Source organism: Alligator mississippiensis, chromosome 2, assembly GCF_030867095.1.
Source record: "Alligator mississippiensis isolate rAllMis1 chromosome 2, rAllMis1, whole genome shotgun sequence".
NCBI classification, from domain to species: domain Eukaryota; kingdom Metazoa; phylum Chordata; order Crocodylia; family Alligatoridae; genus Alligator; species Alligator mississippiensis.
The window spans coordinates 156,651,944-156,679,202 of NC_081825.1; the positions used below are offsets into that span (position 1 = coordinate 156,651,944).

Here is a 27,259-nt window from a genome sequence, read left to right on the forward strand (position 1 = left end):
AGCTTGATTTATAGATAATGGTTGCTAGTTTCATTTTTGGTTCATAATACTTCCTTAAATCCATATAGGGTAGCCATTGGTCCTATTTTATATTGGACTATCCTGTTTTTAAACCCTTTGTCCCCTATCCATTTCTAAATGAGGAACAGACTGCAAAAAATACTGTTTTTCAGTTCACTGGTGGAAATATATGTCAATCACTTGTCCTCATGATTCTATAGCTGTGCCTAGATCTGAGGCAGTGTATAACCAGCAGGGGTCTGAACCAACCAGGGAAGGAGGGAGAGAGGTGGCCTTTATGGTAGCCCCACCCTTCCCTGTTGATTGGCCAAGGTGGCAGGAGCCCCCCCCCCCCCCCCGCCCTCGCTGATTGGCCAAAGGGACCAATGGTTTCCCCCCCTCGCTGACTGGCCAAAGGGGATGTCCTGTATTCTGGGGATGCGTTAGTAGCACCCTCAGTCCATAACACCAGCTATTGTGACTCAGCATTTTGTTCCTTTTAACTTGTTTGCTTTCTTTGTCTTCTCCCTTTTAATTTAATATATCCTTCCTGTCTCTCACATTCACTCTTACACTAAAAAATGGGATACAAAGTGGTCTATGTATACTCTGCTCTAAGTAATGTGGAAATGGACATAACATTTTAAACACTTCCAAGTGCAAAATGTATCACTTCAGCCCCTGGATATTCATGCAGTGCTCTCCTGCTACTTGGTTTCCCCACTCCAGGAGCACCCTTTCCCCTCCTCCTGCCCCCCTCCCCAACCCCCAGCAGAGAGGTACAAGGGAATTGGGAGCTGGAAAACCAGGATCCTTGTGTTAGGTATTACAGTCTTACAGTCGTAGTTAGGTTGTGGGGGTCTTGATGTGGTAGCAATTAGGTGTGGGGTCACCCAGCTATGGCAGGGCCCCAGAAGCACCCCAAGGGGTGGGAGTGGTAGGGTCCTGGTATCATAAGTGCCAAGAGCTCTTCAGAGCACTTCTGGCATTCTATGGGAGGGGGCAGCAGCATTCAGGGCACAGACAGAAGTGCAGCTCCATGCTGTAACTGAGAATGCTTTGCAAGAAGTGTTCTTGGTTGCAGTGAACCCCTGGACCAAACAGAAGGTCACTGTTGGTTCCAGGGGGGAGGGGAATCTAGCTGCTGACAGCAGCCTGCAGCCAGTTTCCCCTACCAATGGCCAGTGTCGTCTCCCTGCAAGGCTTTAAAGTTTTCAGAATGGGAGGGGGGAAAGGGAGCAGAGGGAACTCATTTTAAGGCAGGGGTGGGCAAAATGCAGCCCGGGGGCCAGATGCAGCCCACCAGGCCATTCTATCCAGCCCATGGGGCCCCTAAAAACTTTAGAAAATTAATATTAATCTGCTCTGGGCTGCCTGTCATGCAGCCTTCGATGGCTTGCCGAAACTCAGTAAGCGGCCCTCTACCCAAAATAATTGCCCGCCCCTGTTCTAAGGGTTTTATCTTGCGGGGTTCCAATATACCTGCCCCATCTTCCAGCAGGGCCTGAAAAGCCCTCAGACCAAACTCCCTTCATTCCCTTTTGCCCTTCCATTCTGAAAACAGTGACAGGCTGGCAGGCAGTGCAGACAGAAATTACAGAAGACACTGTTTTGAAATGTCTTCATCTAACCCTTCATACAATGAGGCTTCAGATTTTCCCTCCATCAACCATTTCTGAAGCTGTCTTTAGCCACACGCTTCTGTTTGGTCATGGCTATAGACTGTATTCTGTGGCCAGATCAGGCAAAAAATGTCACTTTAGTCTGTGCCCTCAGAATATAGGGATCTCTGTGGCAGCAGCAGCAGGAGCAATGGTCAGGGTGCATTGACGTGAGGGTGGAGGACAGGACAGGTTGTAAGTCAGACTGTAAAAGTGTCCACCCTATTCTTCCTCCCTCCCCTGTGGAAGATGGAGTGAGTGGGAAAGTAGAGTCTGTTGGATTCTGGAAGACCCTCAATCCTCTATTCTGCTCCATAGAGCTGTGCAGCCATAATAGGAAATAAAGCACTTCTAAAGAGCACCTTCTATCATCAGGTAATATTTTATAGTCCTTCTGCAGTTTCTGGTTGCATTGTCAAAAGATATATCTATACAGCTGGCCCTTTAAAGAATTTCAAAGGTGTTTGAAACTTCAAATGATATGTCTGTACACAGCCTGAATTTAACTCCACTGAAAACAGCAGTTACTCTGAGTGTATTTTAATATACCTATAATGTCATGTTCTAATGTGTTTAACTGCCTTCATATGCGTAACAAGCAGTTGAGCTAAATAATCTTCATATTCCCATTTTATTCTAGTGACTATATTATACTGTAAATCACATGGGAAGCATTTCCCTATTCTCTGGCACCACATAGGAGCTACTCCCTGCTTTTTTCTCCAGATGTATAAAGCACATAGAGATGTCAGAGGCTTTTTTAAAGAAAAACAATCCAAATTGAGTTTGCAACTGTACTGACAGTCGGTCAAGATGGACTGAAACTAGAGTACTGGGGTGAAAGAATTAAAGTATAGATTGAAATGCATCTAGAAGAGCAGCATGTACTGTGCTGCATGCGGTCAATAAAAAAAGCTTAATAGATTTAGTGAGATGGCTGAGGAGGAATTGGATACTTTTCTCTCTGGTTTCCTTGGCCATTTGTACACACCACAAAATTGGCCTTTAAAGCAGCTTAATGCCATTTTGAACCTCTTTAATGGTGCAGCTGTTTGCACATGTTGGCAGCATAATGCGCTTTAATGGCGGGCTGTTTGCACGTGTCAGTGGCGTAATGCATGTTAAATGACTTTGGGACGCAGCAAAATAAAACATTTCCAAGGTGGTTTAGTTTGCCGCAGAGGGAGGCACCAGAACCTACGCATCTCAGCGGCTGTGCAGGCAGCTGGGCACCAGCCTGTGCAGGCAGGCTCTACTGAAGAAAACAAATAAAAAGTGGTGAACCTGATCTTTTTTTTTTCTCAGAGCCTGCCTGAGCTGCGCAGGGGCCCGGTGCTTCCCTCCACAGCTGTAGTGCCCTTTAGGAATGCTCAAGCCAGGTGCTTATGGGCAGGTGCCACATGGGGGCTGCCACTGCTGCCGCGGAGGGAAGCACCAACCCCTCCCCCCCAGCTCAGGGACAACTTGGCCCGCCAGCAGAGAGACAGGTAAGGGTCGGGTCTAAGCCTTGTGTGCACGCCATGGAGGTATACTTCACCCTAAATTGAAGTGGTGTTTTTAAAGAGTCACCGCTTCAATTTAGGGAGAATTAACCAAAGTAAACCCCTGTGGCATGTACAAATGCCCCTTGAGACTTATTGACATGCTGCACTGCTGGGACTTAAAATAATAGTAAAATTGTTTCATGCTTTAGCTGTCAGGTTACCTGACCATGAGAATATTATTTGTATTAAAGTAGTGCGCAGAGCTCAACCTCCTTCCACCCAGAGATGAAGCAGTATATTCTCAGGCACTGTACAAGCACATTAAAAGACAGTCCCTTCCCTGGCAAGCTTACAAGTTAAGTGGTTTCTAAGCAAACTTAGCAGCTGTTTTAAGAAGATAAAAGTGAACCTCCTGGTAAAGCTTTAAAATACTATTATATAGCTAATTTTGAAGTATATGGTACTGGTTAGGAAGTATGTTTGAAATGATCATAGCCACTCAGTTCATTGTATGCCATCATTAAAATACAACTGTTTCTTCAGTTTTCCCCTTCCTGGAAGTAGGATTTTCTAGAGCTTCTCCTAGATTCACCCTTCATTCAGTATCTGTGGAGGTGATCCGTACAGGAATCTTTTCTAGGATTGAACTTCTGTAATGTACTTCACTGCTTCCCTTGTGGCTGCAATTCAACAACTTCATTTCACAGATGACCCAGCTGGTTTCTCACTGGCATTCTAGGATGTGTCCAGATTTGTATGCATTTTAGCAGAAAACCATGTAGCCTTCTTGATGATGGTTCTGGAACAAGCTGAGAATTTGGTAGGGTGTTGAGAAGAGCTGGAAGATGAGAACAAGGCTGATAGAGTCTACTTGTCTATGTGTTTATGGCCAGCTTTAATCCACAATTTTCACCATCTCTCTTTACTCTTTCAAATGTTTTCTTTTCATAGACTCACAGACATTAGGGCTGTAAGGGACCTTAGAAGATAATCAAGTCCAGCCTCCTGCCCCAGGAGCAGGAAGTCAGCTGGGGTCACAGGATCCCAGAAAGATAAACATCCAATTGACTCTTAAAGGAGTCCAGAGTAGGTGCTTGCACCACCTCTGGCAGCAGTCTGTTTCAGGCCTTGGAGGCCCAGACTGTTAAGAAGTTCTTCCTTGTGTCCAGCCTGAAAAGGTCTTGGAGAAGTTTGTGACAATTTGACCTTGTCATCCCATGAGGCACTCTGGTGAACAGGCACCCCGCCAGATTCTGATGTACACCCCTTATGTACTTATAGGCTGCCACCAGGTCACCCCTGAGCCTGCGCTTTTCCAAGCTGAAGAGTCACATGGCTCTCAGCCTCTTATCATAAGGCCTGTTTTCCTGCCTCCTGATCATGCATGTGGCTCTCCTCTGAACTCTCTCAAGATTCTCCACATCCTTTTTGAATTGTGGAGCCCAGAATTGTATACAGTACTCCAGCTGTGGCCTCATCAAGGCCGAGTACAGTGGGAGGATGACATCCTGGGATTTGCTAGAGAAGCATCTATGGATGCAAGCCAAAATTTTGCTCACTTTGCTGGCTGCAACATCACGTTGGTGGCTCATATTCATCTTGTGGTCAATCATGACCCCCAAGTCCCTTTCAGCTGTGGTGCTAGCAAGCGTAGCACTGCCAAGCCTATAAGCGTGCTGTAGATTTTTCTTCCCAAGGTGGAGTACCTTGCATTTTTCGGCATTGAAGGCCATCAGGTTTTCATTCGCCAATTTTCCGAGCCTATCAAGGTCAGCCTAGATTACCATCCTGTCCTCGGGTGTGGACGTTTTACCCCAAAGTTTGGTGTCATCAGTGAACTTGGCCAGTCCAGTTCTGACACCAAGGTCCACATCATTAATGAAGATGTTGAAAAGAATAGGCCCAAGGACGGAGCCTTGGGGGACCCCACTGGTCATGGTGCACCACAATGATTGACTTCCGTCAACTACCACTCTCTGGGTCCGACCTCAAAGCCAGTTCCCCAGCCAGCAGACTATGATGTAGCCAAGGCCGCAGTTGGCCAGTTTTTCTATAAGACGATTGTGGGATACTAGATTGAAAGCTTTTTTAAAGTCAAGATATATGACGTCAATCACTTTTCCTTTGTCCAGGTGATATGTCACCTGGTCATAGAAGGAGATGAGATTGGTCAGGCAAGACATACCTACAACAAACCCATGCTAGCTATCCCTCAAGAAGTTGCCTTCAGCCAGTTTGTCAAGAATGGTCTCTGATGATTTTTTCCAAGATCTTTCCCAGAATGAAGGCTGATGGGCCTGTAGTTCCCTGGATATACTTTCCTTCCTTTCTTGAAGATAGGCACCACGTTGGCCTTCCAATCTTCTTCCAATCTTGGGGCACTTCACCTGAGTGCCACAAGTTCGTGAAGATCTGTGCCAGTGGCAGAGCTATGATGCTTGCCAGCTCCTTAAATCCTCTGGGTTATAAACTGTCTGGGCCAGCTGATTTGAAGGTGTCCAGCCTCTCAAGGTGTTCCTTCACATGGTCAACACTGATGAAGGGTAACAGTTCTCCTTCGCTCTGGCCATCCCGTACCGTATTAAGCAGGGCCATTCCTTGGGGCTGGTGAAAAACCAATGCAAAATACCCGTTAAACAAATTGTTTTTTTCCTGGGCATCAGTAGTCAGTTGACCCATATGGTTTAGCAGAGGTCCAGTGTTACCCTTGCTTTTCCTCTGGCTCCCCACATATCTAAAAAAGGGGCTTTTTATTGCCCTTGATACGTGTAGCCAGGTGGAGTTCAGTTGCAACCTTGGCTTTCCTGGTTCGCTCCCTACAGGTCCAGACCAGTGCAGAGTACTCCTCCTTTGGGGTGGATCCATCCTTCCATTCTTTATAGGTCTTTCTTTTAGATGCAGGAGGTCCACTAGTTCCCTGCAGAGCCAGGGTGGCTGCTGTGCTCATTTGCTGCCTTTCCTCCAAGATGGGATAGACATTGCTTGAGCTTCCAGGATCACTCCCTTGAGGAGCAACTGCTCTTCCTGAACTCCCCTCCCCTTTGGGTCATGGTCCCTTAGGGCCTCGCCAGCAAGCCTCCTGAGCTTGTCAAAGTCAGATTTCCAGAAGTCAAGGACTTCTGCTTTGCTGACTGACTTGCCTGCTTTATGGTGGATGGTGAAGGTGATCAGTTTATGGTTGCTGTCTCCCAGCTTCCCTTCCATCGTTAGGTCACTGATCAAGTCATCCCATGTTGCCAGTACCAGGTCAAGCAGCGCTTTGCTTCTTGTCGGTCCATAGACTTCTTGAGTCAGATAGAGCTCATCCACGCACATTTTTCTTACCCCCTCTGTTTGCCTTTTTCAGTTAGGAGAAACAGAAAAATGTACAGTATTGACTCAGTCTCCCATTTAACCAATCTCCCTTCAAAGTCTTTCCCCTTAGAAAGTCCTTAGGTGTACATCCATACTAGATTCATTCTTGCTTTTTTAAGGAATAGTTTGAATGGCTGGAAAGAGAGAACTTTAAACAGGGGTGATATTTTTCAAACTTGGGCCCTGATCCCGCAAACACTTAGTACAAGAGTATACTCCAATCAGGAATAGTTCTGAAGTGTATAGGATCTCTCAAGTGTGCTGGTTAAACACATTTTTAAGCAAGCATAGGTCTAAGACCTTGGTGTCTAAAGATGGACACTTCTGTAAAAGTAGTATGGTTTTTCACAGATTCCTAGTACTGAATTCCCCCCAGCATCAGTCGTTCAGCATTTCTGGAAATCAGGCTACTTCCATTGAGATCTATAATTAAATCTCGATAATCAGACTGGGGAATGACTGGCTAGGTTGCAGTATTGCAAAAAAGGGAGGTATACTGGACCATAAGCTAAATGTGAGCCAATAGTGTACTGTTGTTGCAAAAAATAAATAAAATCTAACAGCATACTGGGTTGTATTAATAGGACTGTTGTTTGCAAGTCACAGGAAATGTTTTTTCCATTCTATTCTGGACTTTTAAGGCTTCATCTGGAGTATCATGTCCAATTTTGGGCACTGAACTTCAAGAAAGACATGGACAAATTAGAAAGTGTCCAGTGGAGAGCAACAAAATGATTAGAGGTCTGGGAAACATGATTTACAAGAAGGAAATAGACTATTCAGTCTGGAGAATAGAAGATTAAGGGGGATTTGACAATAGTTTTCACATGCCTGAAGGGTAGTTGCATGCAAGGAGTAATTGTCTTAAATTGCAGCAAAGGAAATTGGATATTAGGGGCACATGCAATTAATGTGAAGCATTAAACTCTGGGGTTTACTGCTCTGGAGTTTATTGCTCCTAGGCACGCTATTTGAACATGTGCCCAGGACCACAGCACATTGAACCAAGTCAGACCAGCCCCAGTTGGCAGGAGCCCCGGGGGTCAGCCTTCCAGCCTGGGACTGTTCTGACCCAGCTCAACATGCTGCAGAGGGGCTGGCTGGGGCATGAGGGTGCTTCAGCATGGGGCTAGCTGGCAGGCAGCTCTCACACTGAAGCACCCTTGTGCCCCAGCCAGCTGGGGCAATGTCTACATGTGCACGGCTGCAGAGTAAGAGTCTCTGCAGCAGGATAGTACTTGTATTTACACTACAAGTCTGATCAAGTATTGGAACAGATTACCAAGAGATGTTCTGGAATCTTAGTGTTTGGTTTCTCAGAGTGGGTTAGATAAATACTTGTCTAGAATGGTTTTAGACTGGATAAGCCCATTTTGAGCTAGGGGTTGGACTAGGTGACCTTCTGAGTCCCCTTCCAGTTCTACATTTCTGATCTGAAAGGCACCACCATGTGAAAGATTTTTTTTTTCAAAGTCAATAAATAATAGCTGATAGCTGGTAATCTGAATTATAATTAACTGACTCTTTTTGGTTTTCATTAACACTAGATAAAATAGCTTTATAGTCTATGCAGTTGTACTAACTGATCTATGTGTAAAGTAAGGTTTAGACTGCAGGTCTGTTAAACATTTTCTTCTACCATGAATCAGTGCACTAAAGGTATGTTTTAATCTTTTATAGTTTAAAGCAATGGTAAAATAAAGATCTGGAATAAGAAATATATTTAAATCCTTTGAATCCTGAAATATTTTCCTCCTTGTTGGGGCAGGGAAAGAATCATATTGCTGATTTTCTGTCTTGGAAAGATTTTAGTTAATCTGTACTGTTAGTCTTCAATGTACTTTCACCTCTCATTTAAAAAGATACCAATTTAAGACAAACATGCCATTAATTTGCTAGCATAAACTGAAGCTTTTCACTCCATAGTTTATTGCTCCCAGGCACGTGTCTGTATGTATACCCAGAACCACAGCACATTGAGCTGGGACAGAGCAGCCTCAGCTGGCAGGGGACTCTGGGGAGTCGGTCTGCCAGCCTGGGACTGCTCCGATCCAGCTCAATGTGCTCCGGAGGGGCTGGCTGGCGCACGAGGACACTTCAGTGTGGGGCTTAGTTGGCAGGCACCTTGTGCCCCAGACAACCAAGGCAGTGTCTACACATGTGCTGCTGTGGAGTATTTTTACTCAACAACAGGATACTTGTTATTTACAAGTACTACCCTGCTGCAGAGTTAAATAGTTTACTCCAGCCTAATAGGGGCGCAAGTGTAGACACACTGTGTATCTTGTATAGATGTGCACACAGACAAAACCTACATGTGATTTCTGAAAAATAATTGTGTACTGCTCTACAAGTGATACTTAACCAGGAAAAAATACTAAAATGTTACTTTTAAACCTTTCTCTGATTTTATTTTATTTTATTTTTTTAAACTATCTGCATTTGCCAGCAGTTTTGCAGAACCATTTCACTGTTCCTTCTGGATGACGTACAGCAGTAGAGGAAAACATTTTTAATAGAAAATATAAATTATATGAAATTACATTTTGTTTCATTTTGTTTTAGATCAATGTATTGCTAGTCGATAGTCTTTTTAGTACAGCAAGAACATGTGCCTGATAAAGTGTGGGATGATATTAGGCATGGGAGTAGTGTCCCAGGTGGGTGATCTGAATGTAAGCTAGTGGTGATTTCACATTTTGCCTATAATTCGTAGCATGATATGTATTCATACTCAAGCTATTTTCAGTGGAGTAGGGGTTTTTTGTTTGGTTTTTTGTTTGGTTTTTGTACTGCTGTGATGCTCATCCTTCCTGATTCTATCACATTGTCTAAATATCAATGTAAGTTACCATAAAATAATGCCTTTGACTCTTTTTATCAAGATTCTGTGTTACAGTTATGTCATTTCTTGTAAGTGCCACTTACCTATAATATATGAAAAATAACCTGCAAAAATCCCTGCTGTATACATTCAGGCCCAAGTCTATCAAACAATACAGTAAAAGTGCTAGCAGAGTGATGTAATCCTTTACAACTGAAATTAAGAACACCTTGTAAAATATTTCACAAAGAAAATTTATTTTATTCCTCTATAATCTAATATAAAAATTGAAGCTTTATTCCAAAAATGTTTGCGCTCTGTTTTTTGTGTTTGTTTAAGTATTTCATCATATTGCAAAAAAGTCAAACATACTTTCTCTGACTCTTCTTCTTTTTTAGCTTTAAGGCTAGGGACAAGCATTACACACAAATGGTATAAGTGATTGCAAACTGGTTTAAACCTTTAACAGAACATAAGTACAGTGCACATAGATCAGTGTCAAAATGGCTGAAACTGGTTTAAGATAGACATGGACGGATGCATTATCAGACTTAACTGATTTAGTTTAAACTAGTCTATTAAACTTCTGTCCCAGATCCCCTCCAGACACAAGTTAGGTCTCAGTCCTGTGGCATCCCAGGATGCATTGCAGCCTGCCACTAACCCCACCCCACATGTCCCCTGGCTCACAGAGCTCAGACAGGCTCCCCAGGCCTGCCAGTGGTGACACAGGGGCAGGTGAGAGGAAGAGCAGACCCCTATCCTAGCCCCACCTCCCCCCAGCCAGGGTCTGCACAGTGGGTGGGGGGAAGCCCCCATAGAATCATAGAATTGTAGAACCGGAAGGGACCTGTAAGATCATCAAGCCTGTCCATGGCAGGGGACCAGAAAGTTATTGGGCTCAGACAAGCTCAACAGGATGCCTGTCCAGGTTCCTCTTGAACACCTCCAAGGATGGTGACTACACCATCTCTCCTAGGAGTGTGTTCCAGATTCATAGATGTTAGGGTTGGAAGGGACCTCAATAGATCATCGAGTCCAACCCCCTGCACAGGCAGGAAAGTGTGCTGGGTTCAGATGACCCCAGCCAGATGCCTATCTAACCTCCTCTTGAAGACCCCAGAGTAGGGGAGAGCACCACCTGCCTTGGGATCCCATTCCAGATTTTGGCCACTCTAACTGTGAAGAAGTTCTTCCTAATGTCCAGTCTAAATCTGCTCTCTGCTAGTTTATGACCATTATTTCTTGTGACACCCAGGGGCACCTTGGTGAGTAGGGCCTCACCTATTCCCTTCGCCTCCCTGATGAATTTATAGGCAGCCACAAGGTCGCCTCTCAACCTTTTGCAGAGGCTGAAGAAGTCCAGGTGCCCTGGTCTCTCCTCGTAGGGCTTGGCCTGCAAGCCCTTAACCATATGAGTGGCCCTTCTCTGGACCCTCTTCAGGTTATCCAGATCCCTCTTGAAGTGTGGCGCCCAAAACTGCATGCGGTATTCCAACTGCGGTCTGACCAGCGCCCGATAGAGGGGAAGTATCACCTCCTTGGTTCTGTTCGTCATGCATCTGCTGATGCACGATAAAGTGCAGTTAGCTTTACTGATGACTTTTGTTACACTGACGACTCGTGTTCATCTTGGAGTCCATTAGGACTCCGAGATCCCTTTCTGCTTCCGTGCTGCTGAGCAGGTCATTTCCTAGGCAGTAGGTGTGCTGGACATTCTTCCTCCCCAAGTGCAGCACTTTGCATTTCTCCTTGTTAAATTGCATTCTGTTGTTTTCTGCCCATTTGTCCAACCTGTCCAGGTCTGCCTGTAGTTGTTCCCTGCCCTCCGGTATGTCCACTTCTCCCCACAGTTTTGTATCATCTACAAACTTGGACAGAGTACACTTCACTCCCTCGTCCAAGTCACTGATGAAGACATTGAAGAGTATCGGTCCAAGGACCGAACCCTGCAGGACCCCACTGCCCACATCCTTCCACGTCGATACCGCCACTCTCTGGGTACAACTCTCTAACCAGTTTGCCACCCACCAGATTGTGTAATCATCCAAGTCGCAGCCTCTTAATTTGTTCACCAGTATGGGGTGGGATACCGTATCGAAGGCCTTCCTGAAGTCTAAGTAAACGATATCTACACCTACTCCTGTGTCCAGATGTTTTGTAGCCTGGTCATAAAAAGAGACTAGATTAGTCAGGCATTAGCTACCTGCTATGAACCCATTCTGGTTTCCCCTCAGCATAATTTTTCCTGCTGGTCTCTCACATATGTGAGGTTTAATAATCTTTTCAAAGACTTTACCAAGGATGGAGGTGAGATTGACTGGCCTGTAGTTGCTTGGATCCTCCTTCCTCTCCTTGAAAATAGGGACCACATTGGCCCTTTTCTAGTCCTCCAGGACCTGGCCCGTGTGCCATGAGTGTTCAAATATTCTTGCCAGTGGCTGTGCAATGGCATCAGTCAGTGCCTTCAGTACCCTCGGATGGAGCTCATCCGGGCCTGCCGACTTAAACGCATCCAGTCCTTCCAAGTGACTCTGCACTATCTCAGGGTCAACACTTGGTGGTCTGGCACCCTGCTGTTGTCTCTCTATGATCCCATTGTGAGACTTGTCTTGCCCCTCGTTTAGGAACACAGAGACAAAGGACTCATTGAGGAGTTCAGCCTTGTTCCCCCCGTCTGTCACCAATTGCTTTTGCCCATTCAGTAGTGGTCCTATACCACCTTCCTTTTGCTCCCTATATATCTGAAAAACAATGTTTTGTTATCCTTAACTTGCGATGCCATCCTCAGCTCCATGGTAGCTTTGGCCTTTCTAACTGCCTCCCTACAACTGCGAGCTGAGGAGGCATACTCCTCTTTAGTAATTTCTCCCTGTTTCCACTGCTTATATACCCTCTTTTTGCCCTTGGGCTGCTCTGGATTTCTCTGGTTAGCCAAAGAAGCCTCTTGGCCCCTTTCCCCCTTTTCCCGTGCATTGGGATCATCTCCCTCTGTGCCCGAAGGATCGCTTCCTTAAGGCACAGCCACTCTTCCTGGGCTCCCATCTCACCAAATCTCTTATTCTGCAGTGCATCATTGACTAAATGCCTGAGCTCACTGAAGTCAGCCTTCCTAAAGTCTGGCATTTCCACCCTACTAGTTACCTTTCCCACTACACCTGTTTGTGCGCTCTGTTAGCTCACGGCTCAGGAGCGTGGCTCCTGACCAGCTCAGCTAAGAGGCTCCAGGGAGCTTCCGCTTCAGATCCTCTTCAGCTGTGCTGGCACCTGCCCCTCTTACCTTTCTTGCTACTGCTGCGGCTGCTGCTGCTGCTGCCACTGCCTCTGCTTCCTCCACTGCCCGGTAAGTCAATTGGGTACATGTGTGCTGTTGGCACACTTGTACCCCCTCTGACTTATGCCCTGACTGCGGGGGGCAGCCCTTACAGAGAAGAAATTCTTCCTTATATCTAGCTTGAATTTACCCTCTATAAGCTTATATCCAGTGGTCCTCATTCTCCCTTGAGGTGCCTTCCTGAAGAGTTGCTCACCTAAATCTTGATGTTCACCCCTGATGTACTTGTGGTGGCTATCAAGTCACCTCTCAGCCTTCTCTTACTCAAACTGAACAGGCCCAATTCCCCGAGTCTGTCCTCATAGGGCCTATCCTCCATGTCCTTGACCATGTGGGTGGCTGTTCTTTGTACTCTCTCAAGCTTATCCATGTCCTTCTTGAAGTGTGGTGCCCAGAACTGGACACAGTACTCCAGATGAGGCCTCACCAATGCTGAATAGAGAGGGAGGAGCCATTCCCCGGATCTATTAGACACACATTGGCTGATGCACATCAGAGTTCTGTTTGCTTTCCTGGCAACCTCGTTGCGCTGTTGGTTCATCTTCATCTTCTGGTCGATTCTAACCCCCAGGTCTTGCTCAAATGCTGTGCCAGCTAATTGGCCACCACCCATGGTGTAGTTGTGGTGAGGGTTCTTCCTACTCAGATGAAGGACTTTGCACTTTTTCCTGTTAAACCTCATCTGATTCCATTTTGCCCATGAGTCCAGCCTGTCAAGTTCATCCTGGATCTTGATCCTATCCTCCAGTGTTCCCACATTTCCCTACAACTTGGTATCATCCACAAACGTAATAATTGAGCTTTCCACGCCCTCATTCAAGTCGTTAATGAATATATGAAAGAGCATGGGTCCAAGCACCAATCCCTGCAGGACACCACTGGAGATGGCCTTCCAGGATAGGCTATCCCATCAATTACCACCCTCTGGCAGCAGCCTCTAAGCTTCACTGTAGACTGGTCAAGTCCAGGACCCTCTAGCTTGTTTGAGAGAATCCCGTGGAAAAGAGAATCAAAAGCTTTACTAAAGTCTAAGTAAATCACATCCACCAGGTATCCCTCATCCAGATGACTACTTACCTGGCTGTAGAAGGACATAAGGTTTGTCAGGCATGATCTATCCTCATCAAGGCCGTGCTGATTACTTCTTAACTGCCCATCCATTTCCAGCTTACAAATGATGGCCCCCTTAATAAATTTCTCGAAGATTTTACCCAGGACCAGGGTCAGACTGACCGGCCTTTAGTTTTCAGGCTCATCCCTCTTCTCTTTCTTGAAGATTGGCACTACATTGGCTCTCTTCCAGTCATCTGGGACCACTCCCAAGTTCCACAACTCTGGGGAGAGCGCTCGGCCAAATCCATCCTGAGGGGGACTGAGGGGACAATCTGCTGCCCTGACCCCTTAGCCTGAGAAATCTGTTGATTCCCAGGATCCCAAATCTGAGACATTGCAGAGAAGATCCCTAAACTCCTCTAGCTCACTGACCACCACCCTGTACTCCCTATCCATGTGGGCACCAATGACACGGCTCGGAGCACTCCCAGCCGGGTCATGAAGCGCTACAGGGATTTGGGAGCAGGGCTAAAGGGCCTGGGGGCACAGGTGGTGTTTTCTTTGATCCTCCCAGTCTTGGGCTACAGGCTGAGGAGGGAGAAGAGGATCCAGGTAGTGAACCAAAGACTGTGGTGTTGGTGTCATCGGGAAGTCTTTAGCTTCCATGACCACAGTCCCCTCTTTGGTGAAAGAGGCAGTGAGCTGCTGGGAAGGGACAGTCTCTACCTCTCTCCGCTGGGGAGGAGGCTCTTCTCAGCTAGACTGGCTGACCTGCTCCACCGGGCTTTAAACTAAGCCCGCCGGGGGACAGGGGGACTACCACCACTGCTGGCCCGCTGAGCAATCCTTGCAAAGCCAGCAGGCCAAGGCACTTAAGGGAGCCCACCCCTGCCTCAGCCCTGGAACAATCTTCAGGCAAGGCAGGGGCCCCCAAGGGGACACTTGCCTGCCTGTACACGAATGCCAGGAGCTTGGGGAATAAAAAGGAGGAATTCCTGCTTAACACAAATAATTATGATGTCATAGAGATAACAGAGACTTGGTGGGACTCCACCGATGACTGGACGATGGGTATAGATGGCTATACCCTGTACAGGAGAGATCGAGGGGACAAAAGGGGCCGGGGTGTAGCTCTCTATGTTAAGGAGAGCTATGTGTCCCTGCAAGCCGATATTGGCTACCAGGGTGGATGACTGGAGACCCTCTGGGTTAAAATCCGTGGGGAACACAGCACAGGGGACACAATGGTGGGAGTCTACTACAGACCTCCCACACAAAGTCAAGAGCTTGACAGGAGTTCGCCAGGGAATTGGCTGGGGCCGCATGCTCCTGGTCCATGGTTGTCATAGGAGACTTCAACTACCCAGACATCTCATAGGAAGAGCGCTTGGCCAAATCTGAGTGGTTGCAAAGCTTCTTCTCATATGTGGATGACCTCTATCTGACACAAGAAGTCTACAGGCCAAGCACTGCTCGACCTGGTAGTGGCAACCGGAAATGACCTAATCAGTGACCTAATGATCGAAGGGAAGCTGGGTGACAGTGACCATGAGCTGATCAGCGTCACCATCCGCTGTAAATCCGGCAAATCAGTCAGCAATACAGAAGTCCATGACTTCAGGAAAGCTGACTTTGACAAGCTCAGGAGGCTTGTTGGTGAGGCCCTAAGGGACCATGACCCCAACGGGATGGGAGTTCAGGAAGAGTGGTTGCTCCTCAAGGGAGCAATCCTAGATGCACAAGGTAAGGCTATTCCGTCTTGGAGGAAAGGCAGCAAAAGGGCACAGCAGCCCCCTTGGTTCAGCAAGGAACTAGTGGACCTCCCGCATCTAAAAAGAAAGACCTACAAGGATGGAGGACCGGATCCACCTCCAAGGAGGAATATTCCACACTGATCCGAACCTGCAGGAAGTGAACCAGGAAAGCGAAGGCTGCGATGGAAGTCCAACTGGCTACTAGTATCAAGAATAATAAGAAGTCCCTTTTTAGATATGTGGGGAGCAAAAGGAAAAGCAAGGGCAACATCGATCCCCTGCTAAACCAGATGGGACAACTGATGACTGACGCCCAGGAAAAAGCCAACCTACTAAATGGGTACTTTGTGTCAGTCTTTCACCAGTCCCACAGGATGCCTCTGCCCATCATGGGACAGGGAGGCCTCAGTGACGGAGATTCCTTGCCCTCCATCAATGCTGACCTCGTGAAGGAACACCTTGAGAGGCTGGACAACTTCAAGTCAGCCGGCCCTGACAGTTTACACCCCAGGGTACTCAAGGAGCTGGCTAGCATCATAGCTCAGCCCCTGGCACGGATCTTCGAGAACTCCTGGTGCTCTGAAGTGCCCGAAGATTGGAAGAAGGCCAATGTGGTGCCTATCTTCAAGAAAGGGAGGAAAATGGATCTGGCAAACTACAGGCCCATCAGACTGACCTCAATCCAGGGAAGATCTTAGAAAAGATTATCAAAGAAGCCATTCTTAATGGACTGGCTGATGGCAACATCCTGAGGGATAGCCAGCATGGGTTTGTTGTGGGTAGATCTTGCTTGACCAATCTTATGTCCTTTTATGACCTGGTGACCTATCACCTGAACAAGGGAGAGGAGATTGATGTCGTATATCTTGACTTTAAAAAAACCTTCGATCTGGTATCCCATGATCACCTCTTGGCAAAACTGGCCAACTGTGGCCTTGGGTCCACCATGATCCATTGGCTGGGGAATTGGCTCCATGGTCAGACCCAGAGTGTGGTGGTTGACGGAAGTCAATCACCATGGTGCCCTGTGACCAGTGGGGTCCCTCAAAGCTCTGTCCTTGGACCTATATCGTTCAACATCTTCATGAACAATGTGGACATTGGAGTCAGAAGTGGACTGGCCAAGTTCGCCGATGATACCAAACTTTGGGGTAAAGCATCCACACCTGAGGACAGGAGGGTGATCCAGGCTGACTTTGCCAGGCTCAGGAAATGGGCGCACGAGAACCTGATGGTGTTTAACACCGAAAAATGCAAGGTTCTCCACCTTGGGAAGAAAAACCTGCAGCATCCTTATAAGCTCAGCAGTGCAGCGCTGGCTAGCACTATGGCTGAAAGGGACTTGGGGGTCATGACTGACCACAAGATGAACATGAGCTTTCAATGTGATGCTGCGGCTAGTAAAGTGAGCAAAACACTGGCTTGTATCCATAGATGCTTCTCAAGCAAATCCCAGGACGTCATTCTCCCATTGTAGTCGGCCTTGGTGAGGCCACAGCTGTAGTACAGCATCCAGTTTTGGGCTCTACTATTCAAAAAGGATGTGGAGAAGCTCAAGAGAGCCCAGAGGAGAGCCACGCGCATGATCAGAGGTCAGGAAAACAGACCTTATGACGACAGACTGAGAGCTATGGGACTCTTCAGCCTGGAAAAGCGCAGGCTCAGGGGCTATCTGATGGCCACCTATGAGTCTATAAGGGGTGTCCACCAGGATCTGGGGGAATTTTTGTTCACCAGAGCACCCCAAGGGATGACTAGGTCTAATGGTTATAAACTCCTGCAAGATGGTTTCAGGCTGGATATAAGAAAGAATTTCTTTACTGTCTGGGCCCCCAAGGTCTGGAATAGCCTGCCATTGGAGGTGGTTCAAGCACCTACTTCGAACACCTTCAAGAGAAAATTGGATGCTTATCTTGCTGGAATCCTATGACCCCAGCTGACTTCCTGCCCCTGGAGCAGGGGGCTGGACTTGATCTTCCAAGGTCCCAGCCCTAATGTCTATGAAATCTATTAGATCTATGAAACAGGTTGGTGTGTGGTGCTGCTATTAAATCAGCCAGTTCTTTCAGGACTCTTGGATGCAGGTTGTCAGGCCCAGCAGACTTGAAGACACCCAAGTGTTACAGGAGATCCCTCACCTGTTCAGGGCTGATTTTGTGTAGTTTGTTGTCTTTCCCATGTTCCCCAGGCCTCTGGTCAGGTGAATAGCCCCCATTTGATTTCAGGAGTACCAACATAAAGTATACATTTAGGGGATTGGCTTTTTCATGGGCATCGATTTTGGGATGCCCCTGAGCATTCAGTATGGGTCCCACAGTGGAGCCTGACTTTTTCTTGCTCCCTATGTATCTGTAGGACTTTTTGTTGTCTTTTATTCCAGTTGCCAGCTTGATCTCCATGCATGCCTTGGCTTTCCTTGTCTTGCATCTGCCGGCCCTGGCAATACAGGTGTATTACTCTCTGGTTGCTGAGTCATTCTTCCATTCTTTATATACTTCTTTCTTTTTCAGAAGCCCTCTATTATTCCTTTTGAGCCAAGTGGGTATGTTGGCTCCTTTCCCATTTTTTCCCTGCATGGGGATGGCTTATTTTTGAGCCGTAAGAATTGCCTCCTTGAGGAAGCTCCACCACTCCTGAACTCCCAAATCATCCAGTTGCTGATTGCAGAGGGCCTCTCCAATTAGCCTCTTGAGTTTGTCAAAATATGTGTTCTTAAGTCCAGGACTTCTATTCCACTTCTGTTCTGTTCTGTTCTTCCCTATGATGCGGGGGTGGGGGGTAAGTCCACATAGTGGGGACTTCCCCCTCACAGCCTGGCTGTGCTGGGCTGTGAATGTCCCAGCTGTGCCGCCTCACCAGCCCCACACCTGTCAGCCATGGGGGAGGGGCAGGCAGGGTGGAGAATGGATACCCATTCCAGCACCCCAGCCAGCATCTGCACTGTGGTGGGGGGAAGTCCCTAAGGCTGATAGGCAGGGGCTGGCTAGGGGTGGGGCTGGAGAACTGACAGCCTGGCAGAGCTGCATGGGGGGAAGGCCCTGACCCCAGGGGCTTTTCACCCCCGACCCACTATGTGGATCCTGGCTTGAGGGCCATAGTGACAGGTCAAGGGCTGGTGAGGGGGGTCACACTGGGGCTTTCACAGCCCAGTGGAGTGAAGTTAGAGAGAGAGCTCCTGCCTAGGCTTCCCCCACATCCACTGTGCAGACCTTGATTGCAGGTGACTGAGATGAAGGGATCTGTTCCTCCCCACACCCGCTCACACCATGGCTGGGGAGTGGGGAGCAGAAGAGGTTCCAGGGGCTGGAGAGGGGGAAGAGCTTAGGCGTTTGCATCCCAGTGAGCTGGGAGACGCTCATGAGCATCCTTCACCTTCTGGCTTTGGCCAGTGCAAGCCTGCCTTGGCCAGCTGATGAGTGAATGTGTATTCTGTTCATTAACTGTCCAATCTATGCAGCTTAGAGAAAGCTGTATTGATTGAATCAATTCTGCCTCTGGCTTTTTGACTGTCTCTACTTAATCTAAGAGTATGGAGAGAGAAACAAATTATGCTGAATTAAAAGGGAAGGTAGGGACCTACCACATGTCAGCTGCTCCATGATGACTATTTTATGTATCTGCTCCTGTCTTTCAGCTAGTGGAAGTCAAACCGAGGCAGAGCATCCAAAATGAAATGCACCTAAGTTTCTATGGTATAGCTTCCACTTATCATGGGATAGGAGAGGACACATGAAAGAGTTATTTCAGAGACCCTGTTATGGTAGATCTATCACCTCCCCTTTATGTGCTGTAACTTGTTAGTCTCACCATAACCTAAGCTTCAAAAAACCTCATCCTGCCTAGTCTGTGAGCTGAAAAAAGTGCAAAAAACTCCAAGTCAATAGAACGAAGGTGGGCAAAGTACATCCTGCAGGCCAGATCCAGCCAACCAATTGATTGTATCAGGCCTGCAACACTCTGCGTGGGGCCAAGCCCCACCCACTCCTGCCCATGGCAGCCCAGGCTGTGCTCCTGCCCACCATATGCCTGCCAACAGCACCACCCCAGCCCCAGTATGCAAAGCTTCCCAGGAGGGGAGGGGTGTGTCTCTAGTGGGTTATGGAATAGAGAAAATCCCACACAATTTACTGATTCGTTTTGATGCACTGGCTGGGGGAGTAGCTAGTTGATTGCACGATTTCACAATGATTACACTCTTAATTCATACAACACAATTTTATTTTAAAATTCTTTGCTACGCATATAACACTGCTTAGCTTTAAGAAATACCACAAACATTATGAACACAATAACTACATATATCAGAAACAATGCTCCGAATGCACTTCCTTCCCAAACAATGCTATAAGAATTAGTATTACAAAAACAACTACAATTACAACTCAAAGTTAAATTTGAATCAATACTATTATTTTTCATAATATACTTACAATCCTAGAATTCCGAGAAGCCAAACACCTAAATATGGTTTTATTCCTCAGTAGTACAATTTAATGGGTTGGCCTCAGTAGTACGGTTCAATGGGCTCGCCTCATCAATAAGATTCAATGGGCTGGCCTCAGCAGTGATAGGATTAAGTCCCCTTCCTTCAGTCCCTTTCGGGTGCTCCGCGGCTTCAGCGTGAACTAAGAGATTCGTGTTCACGGAGAGGGTGGTTCAGGTGATCAGTCTGATCCGGCCTACACTTGCGATTCTTCCTTCGTTGTTCTGTAAGTGAAGTTTACCTCCAAATTGGAAGAGTAGGTTACAGTTTTTATTGAGTGAGTTGCCATCTTGGGCCACTCCTACCCAAACCTGTCACTACCCCCAAATTTGGGCTCGGATCTTACTTAACAGATTCTTTTGCTTAGTAATTAGTTTCTTTTGTTGATCATTTTAATTACTTTGGGGAACTGCCATACCACTGCAAGTGACCTTTTCTTTCCAATCTTGTCAAAAGGCCCTAGGGTTTGATCTCTCAGAACTCGGGATATTTGCTTAAGGGTCATTTTTAGGTTCTCTTTGTTAAAGGCCTCTAAAGATAAAATTCAAGAGTTAAGACTTAGAGCAAAGTCAGGACCTTCTGCATGTAGGCCAAAACAATGACCTAGATAAGGAGATAAATCTTGTCTTCTTCCTGAAACTGGCTAATAGGCAACTATTACAAACATTCAAACTATTTCATTCAATATGACAGGGTGTCTTCCACCTACTTGGCTACCCACAGGTGGCTGCTCATTGCAGCAGGTGGCTGACTGGGTAGAACACAGCCTGGAGCTGGAGCTACAGCTGAAGCTGGAGTCCCATGCACTGGGGCAGGAACCATTTGACTGCAGCTTCCCCCTTACCTGCCCGGGCATGTGGTGCCCTGTACTACCTGCTTTTTGGAGTGACATGGCAGAGGCAAGAGGAGAAGGAGGAGTCACTGGAGGCAGGTGGAGCCAAGCAGCAACCACCAGGAAGCTGTGCATGCTGGCCAGGTCTGGGGCCAGTGCCTGGCCAGGGCTGAGGAAGTGCCATCAGCAGGTGCAGAGTGGGTGTAAACAGGAGCACAGCACTGGCTGCCCTGGGCAGGAGCAGGCAGGGATCATCACCATGTGGTGTGCTATGAGGGCAGCCGCAGGTCAGATGGGAGGTGAGGGACCAACAGCACCTGTACCTGCACCACACTGCTTAGGCAGGCTCTGCTGCATGTACCTCTTGCCCCCTCATTATTCCCTCCCCTCAATCCTGGCCAGCTAGCGGGACCTAGTGTGCAGGCAGCCCCCCACACAGATACACAACTCCCTCACTACACACACATCCCCCCCACATACACCCTGACACACAACATACAAGAGTAAGAATTTATTTAGAGTTGTTATGCAATCACCTATACATACACTACTCAAAAAAACATAAATCAAGAAAAAATATTTTTTGAAAGAACATGTTATAGTAGATGCCTGATTTTTAGTATATGCTTTTTTAATCTATAATTTTTTTAAATTATATCTTCTTTTTTTATAGATTTCATAGACATTAGGGCTAGAAGGGACCTCGCAAGATCATCAGGTCCAGCCCCCTGCCCAAAGGGCAGGAAGTCAGCTGAGGCCAGATGACCCCAGCAAGATAATCATCCAAACGCAACTTGAATATGTTCAGAGTAGGTGCTTGCACCACTTCTTGGGACAGTCTATGCCAGGTTCTGGAGACTCAGATGGTAAAGAAGTTCTTCCTTATGTCCAGTCTAAAACGGCCTTCCAGCAGTTTGTGACCATTGGACCCTGTTTTCCCTTGGGAAGCCCTGGTGAACAGATGTTTTCCCAGATCCTGATGTACACCCCTGATATACTTATAGGCTGCTACCAAGTCCCCCCTGAGCCTACGTTTTTCAAGCGGAAGTGCCCCATGCCTCTCAGCCTCTCCTCATAACGCCTGCTCTCTTGACCTCTGATCATGTGCGTGGCTCTCCGCTGGACTCTTTCAAGCTTCTCCACATCCTTTTAAATTGTAGAGCCCAGAATTGGATGCAGTACTCCAACTGTGGCATCACCAAGGCCGAATAGATTTCATTAGGGTAGAAGATTAGGGTGGAAGGACTTCAGAAGATCATTAAGTCCAGCACCCTGCCCGAAGGGCAGGAAGTCAGCTGGGGTCATAGGATCCCAGCAAGATAAGCATCCAATTTACTCTTGAAAGTGTTCAATGTAGGTGCTTGAACCACCTCCGGTGGCAGGCTGTTCCAGACTTTGGGGGCTCGGACATTAAAGAAATTCTTTCTTATGTCCAGCCTGAAATGGTCTTGCAGTAGTTTATAACCGTTCGACCTTGTCATCCCTTGGGACGCTCTGGTGAACAGTCGTTCCCCCAGATACTGGTGAACACCCCTTATAAACTTATAGGTGGCCATCAGATCACCCCTGAGCCTGTGCTTTTCCAGGCTAAAGAGCCTCATAGCTCTCAGCCTGTCGTCTGTCGTCTGTTTTCCTGACCTCTGATCATGCACGTGGCTCTTCTCTGAACTCTCTCAAGCTTCTCCACATCCTTTTTGAATTGTGGGGCCCAAAACTGGACGCAGTACTCCAGCTGCGGCCTTGCTAAGGCCGAGTATAAGGGGAGAATGACGTCCTGGGATTTGCTTGAGAGTACAAGGGGAGAATGACGTCCCAGGATTTGCTTGAGAAGTACAAGCGAGACAATGACATCTTGAGTCCTGTTTGAGATGCATTAGTAGATGCAAGCCAGGGTTTTATTTGCCTTGCCAGCTGCAGCATCAATTGGTGGCTCATATTCATCTTGTGGTCAGTCATGACCCCCAAGTCTCTCTTATGTGTGCAGCCCAAGACAGCTCAGCAAAAGTCATTAAAAGTGGCCCACCAGCCAAAATAATTGTCCACCCCTTATTCAGATGGGCTGAATGGAGACACCACAAGAAGGAAGAGCTGGAGAGGAAGAGAGTGAAATTTCAGTAGGTAAAGTGGTGCAGCTGGCAACAGAGGATGGAAGAGGAGGAAAGTGTGACTTTGAGACAGAGAAGAAGGAGAGAGTGAGAGAAAAGAACAATACATGAAGAAGAAGGTGGAGAGAGGATAGAGCAGGAGAAAAAAGAAGACAGCTGAATTGGGAAAAGAAAGAAATCACATGCTGTGAAGCTGAGACAAAGAAGGCAGACAAAGGGGGGGGAAGGGAGGGGGATGGGTTTGCATGTAATTCCCCTCACCTGTGCAAGGTGCTCTCTCTAGCTACCTGCTCCCATGGCTACCCTAGTAACGGGCTCCTGCCTGAGCCCCTGTTACGATATGCACTGAAATACTAAGTGGATCAAGATGCAGATGAGAGGGGAAAGGAGAAGGCAGAGAAGAGATGAAGGAAAGACGCATGGTGCTGTTTTTTCCAAAAGAACAAAGAGACGGAGTGCAAGCTGTTGCTTCTGCCTGGGTTGGTGCCGGTCTGTGAGAGGTTAGTGTGTCAATGGTAAAAAGGATTGTAATAAGAACAAGATATTGTTGCCAAGTGGAGGTTGTCAAGTTTTCTATTAATGTAGCTTCTTTTAGTTGTTTTGTAATTAAAAAAGGTTCCCTTCTGTATGTTTACCTAATATGGCCCATGTGTTTTATAGTCATGCTCAGAGTTGGCTGCATTTAATCAACTTCATAGCTAGTTTACATTACCTAGTACATGCTGCTTTTGGCAGTAGTTTAATGATACACAATATATTTAATGAGTTTTTTTGTGTGCAAATGTAAGACAAGGAGCATTTTATCCAGCTGCTGATTAGGGCAGGAAGAGGAAACTTTGTTTTATATATGAATAAATACAGGACATTTGAGTAAATACAGTATTATAATGCCAAATGCTTCCCTATAATCCTCATGCCTAGAGTCATCTTACATCATTACAATGTTATAATCATAATATTGTAATTATCATAATAATGGACAATTGGAGGTACCCTGGGTGACAGTGATCACAACTTGATTTAAGTTCATCATCCGCCAAAAGGCTGGGAAATCAGCTAGTAGAACAGAAGTCCTAGACTTCAAAAGGGCAGACTTTGGCAAACTAAGGAAGTTACTTGGAGAGACCCTCTGTGACCAATGACTGGACAATTTTGGAGTTCAGGAATGGTGGTACTTCCTTAAGGGGGGCAATTCTCACTCCTCAAACAAAGGCCATCCCCAAAAGGCAGGAAAGGAGCCAAGAGACCCACTTGGCTCAACAGAGATATTAGGGAACTATTGAAAAAGAAAAAAGAAGCTAACGAGCAATGGAAGAATGGTTCAGCAAACAGAAAGGAGTACATGTACATCACCAGGGTCTGCAGGTATGAGACATGGAAAGCCAAGACAGGCAGGGAGATCAAGCTGCCAACCAGAATAAAGGACAACAGAAAGTCCTTCTATAGACACATGGGAGCAAGAAAAAAATCTGGCTCCACTGGCATGTCACATACTGAATGCAGAGGGGCACCCTACAATTGATCCCCCCCAAAAAGCAGAGCTCCTAAATACATAATTCACATCGGTATTCCTGAAATCAAACAGGGGCTGTTTACCTGTCCAGAGGCCCAGGGAATATGGGGAAGATAACAGATTGACTTTTATTAGTAAATGTTTAGGATTGTGAATCCAAAAAAGATGACAAAGCCAGTTGGGAAATACATAGAGCCCGAGCGAGGGACTAACAATAGAAAGATGGGGGTGAGGAGGGGAACACAAGTAGGCTACAGGAGATACAGTGTTATCCAACTAAACCCGGGGGTGGAGGGAGGGGGGAAGGGGAAAGGGGAGGGAGGGGGTTCGTGACGCTGGGAGAAAAAGAAGATAAAACATACAAACCCATTACAATGGTCCACAATGGTGGAAGAAGTGGTTCGAAGAAAGAGTGTCTCAGTCCAGATAGAGTCTTGTCGCGGGGGCCCTCTTTGGGTAGAGCAGGATCATCCGTGGTTGAAGAATCCTCTCGAAGTGAAGGTCCATCTGGTGTAGAGGGCGGGGTTCAGGCGGCCCTCTGGGTCCGGTCCGGCAGCGGTTCGTCTGGTGGGGTTGGAGTACTGGCAGTGGCTTGTGATGTGTTCCACATATATGTCACGGGACCAACGGATGGTGTTGGACACCATGAGGCAGCGCATCAGTTTGGCGTAGCGGCGGGAGACACGGCAGGCACGCAGAATGCTCTCGTTGCTGGGGCCCAGGCTCTGAGCGTTCCCACGATGAGCACGTCGACCGTCACGTCTTAGCCATGGCCCCTCAGGATGTCGGCCAGCAGGGCATACTTCTCCCACTTGCAAGCCTGGGCATCGGTGAAGACTTGGCACCAGTTCTCGAAAGGGATGGATATGTCCACGATCATGACCTTCTTGGCCTCCTCGTTGGTGATAACAATGTCGGGATGCATCTGGCTCTCGCAGCACAGGATGGCGCGGTTCATGGAGATCTCCCCCGCTGCGGCCGGAATGGCCCTCATCAGGTGGTCCTGGACATTGTGGCAGAGCTGCCAGGCTCTGGCATACGGCTTGCAGCTGCACAGCACGTGGGGGAGGGTCTTTGCTGCATAGCCGCACCGTCGGCACTTCTTGTCCCGGTGGCTGAAGCGGATGGCCCCGTTCAGAGGCAAGCAGTTGAGTTGGGTGCGGTGGAGGAAGCGCCAATCCGTGAAGTGCGTGAGGCTCCCGCTGGGCATGAAGTGGTTGCTGGAGTCCCACTTCAAGGTCATGTTGAAGACCTTGCCCTGGTCGGGTTTGGCCCTCAGGTCACCGGCGTACTTGTTTCGGGCAGCGTCCTTCAGGAACCTCTCCAGGACGGTCCTCGTGCGGGGCGTCACTGTCACGGGGTCGGCATGTGGGGCTGGTTACAAGGAGACTCCCAGCTCCCGGCACTCCTTGGTCCAGGTCCAGGCGCAGCTGATGCATTTCCCAAGGCGGTACATGGCATTGCGGGCTCGGCTCCACAGCGAGGCAAAGTCCCCGCCATCTCTGCTGAACTTGCCCTCCAGCGAGCTGTTGAAGAAGGTGGCCAAGTCATGTCTGGTCGGCTGCCTCCTGATCCTCTTCTGACAGTCTCCTCAAGGGTGCTGGTGGCGATGGTACTTACCGTTGCATCCTGGCAGGTCAGGAGGCAGAAGCCATGGGTGACCTCTGCGATGTCACAGAGGTCTCCCATGTGGGATACATTGGCACCTCCCTGCCGGTAGAGGATGTATAGGACCTCGTTGCTGGCCCTTAGCGGCAGGTGCAGCCACTTCTTAAGTAGCTGCCGGGTCTCAGAGTCTGCCTTCTCGAGGGGGGTCTTGGGGACCGCTGAGCCTCTCAGGACGAACGCGACGCGGGGGATGAGGAAGGTGTTCACCGCGTCTATCTTCTGCCAGGGGGCCAGCAGGGATGAGTCTAGCTTGTGGGCATCCTGCACAATCCCGTTGATTGTCTCCTCCGGCGTCTGCTTAGCCCGGTGGCCGGTGGGCGTCCCCAGGTGGCAAACAGGTGAGGGATCTCTTAGAACACTAGGACATTTTCAAGTCTGCTAAGCCAGATGACCTGCATCCGAGAGCCCTGAAAGAACTGGCTGAGCGTATAACAGGGCCATTGGCAAAGCTGTTCAAAGAGTCGTGGAACTTGGGAGTGGTCCCAGATGACAGGAAGAGGGCCAACATTCTACCTATTTTCAAAAAAGGGAAGAGTGCAAACTACAGACTGGTCAGTCTGACTTCGGTCCTGGGAAAAGTTTTTGAAAAATTTAAGGAGGCCATCAATTACAAGCTGGTGACTGGTAGGGTATTAAGAAGCAACCAGCACAGCCTTGCTGAGGGTAGATCATGCCCAACAAACCTGGTGTCCTTCTATGACCAGTTAACTAACCATCTGGATGAGGAACATGAGGTTGATGTCATTTACTTGGACTTCAGTAAAGCCTTTGATTCTGTTTACCATGAGATTCTCTCAACTAAATTGGAGGGTACTGGGCTGGACCAGTGTACAGTGAGGTGGGTGGACAACTGGCTTAGAGACCTATCCCAGAGAGTTGTAATCAATGGGATGGCTTCATCCTGCGTGTCTCCCAGGAATCTGTGCTTGGACCAGTGCTCTTTAACATATTTATTAATTACTTGAATGAGGGGGTAGAAAGCTCAATCATTAACTTTGCAGATGATACTAAGCTGTGGGAAATGCAGGCATATCAGAGGATAGGGTAAGGATCCAGGATGACCTTGACAGACTGGTTTTATGGGCAGAACGGAATCAGATGAGGTTTAGCAGGGAGAAGTGCAGGGTTCTTCATCTGAGTAGGAAGAACCTTCACCATAACTATGTGATGGGCGGTGGTATACTGGCTGGCACA

At 47.7% G+C, this 27,259-nt stretch overlaps 1 protein-coding gene across 1 annotated transcript in view; it reads left to right on the top strand.

The window, feature by feature from the left end:
• LOC102574853 (melanopsin) overlaps nt 1–27,259 on the top strand; it is a 112,142-nt gene that overhangs the window by 80,131 nt on the left and 4,752 nt on the right. The gene's annotated exons all lie outside the window — the stretch shown is intronic.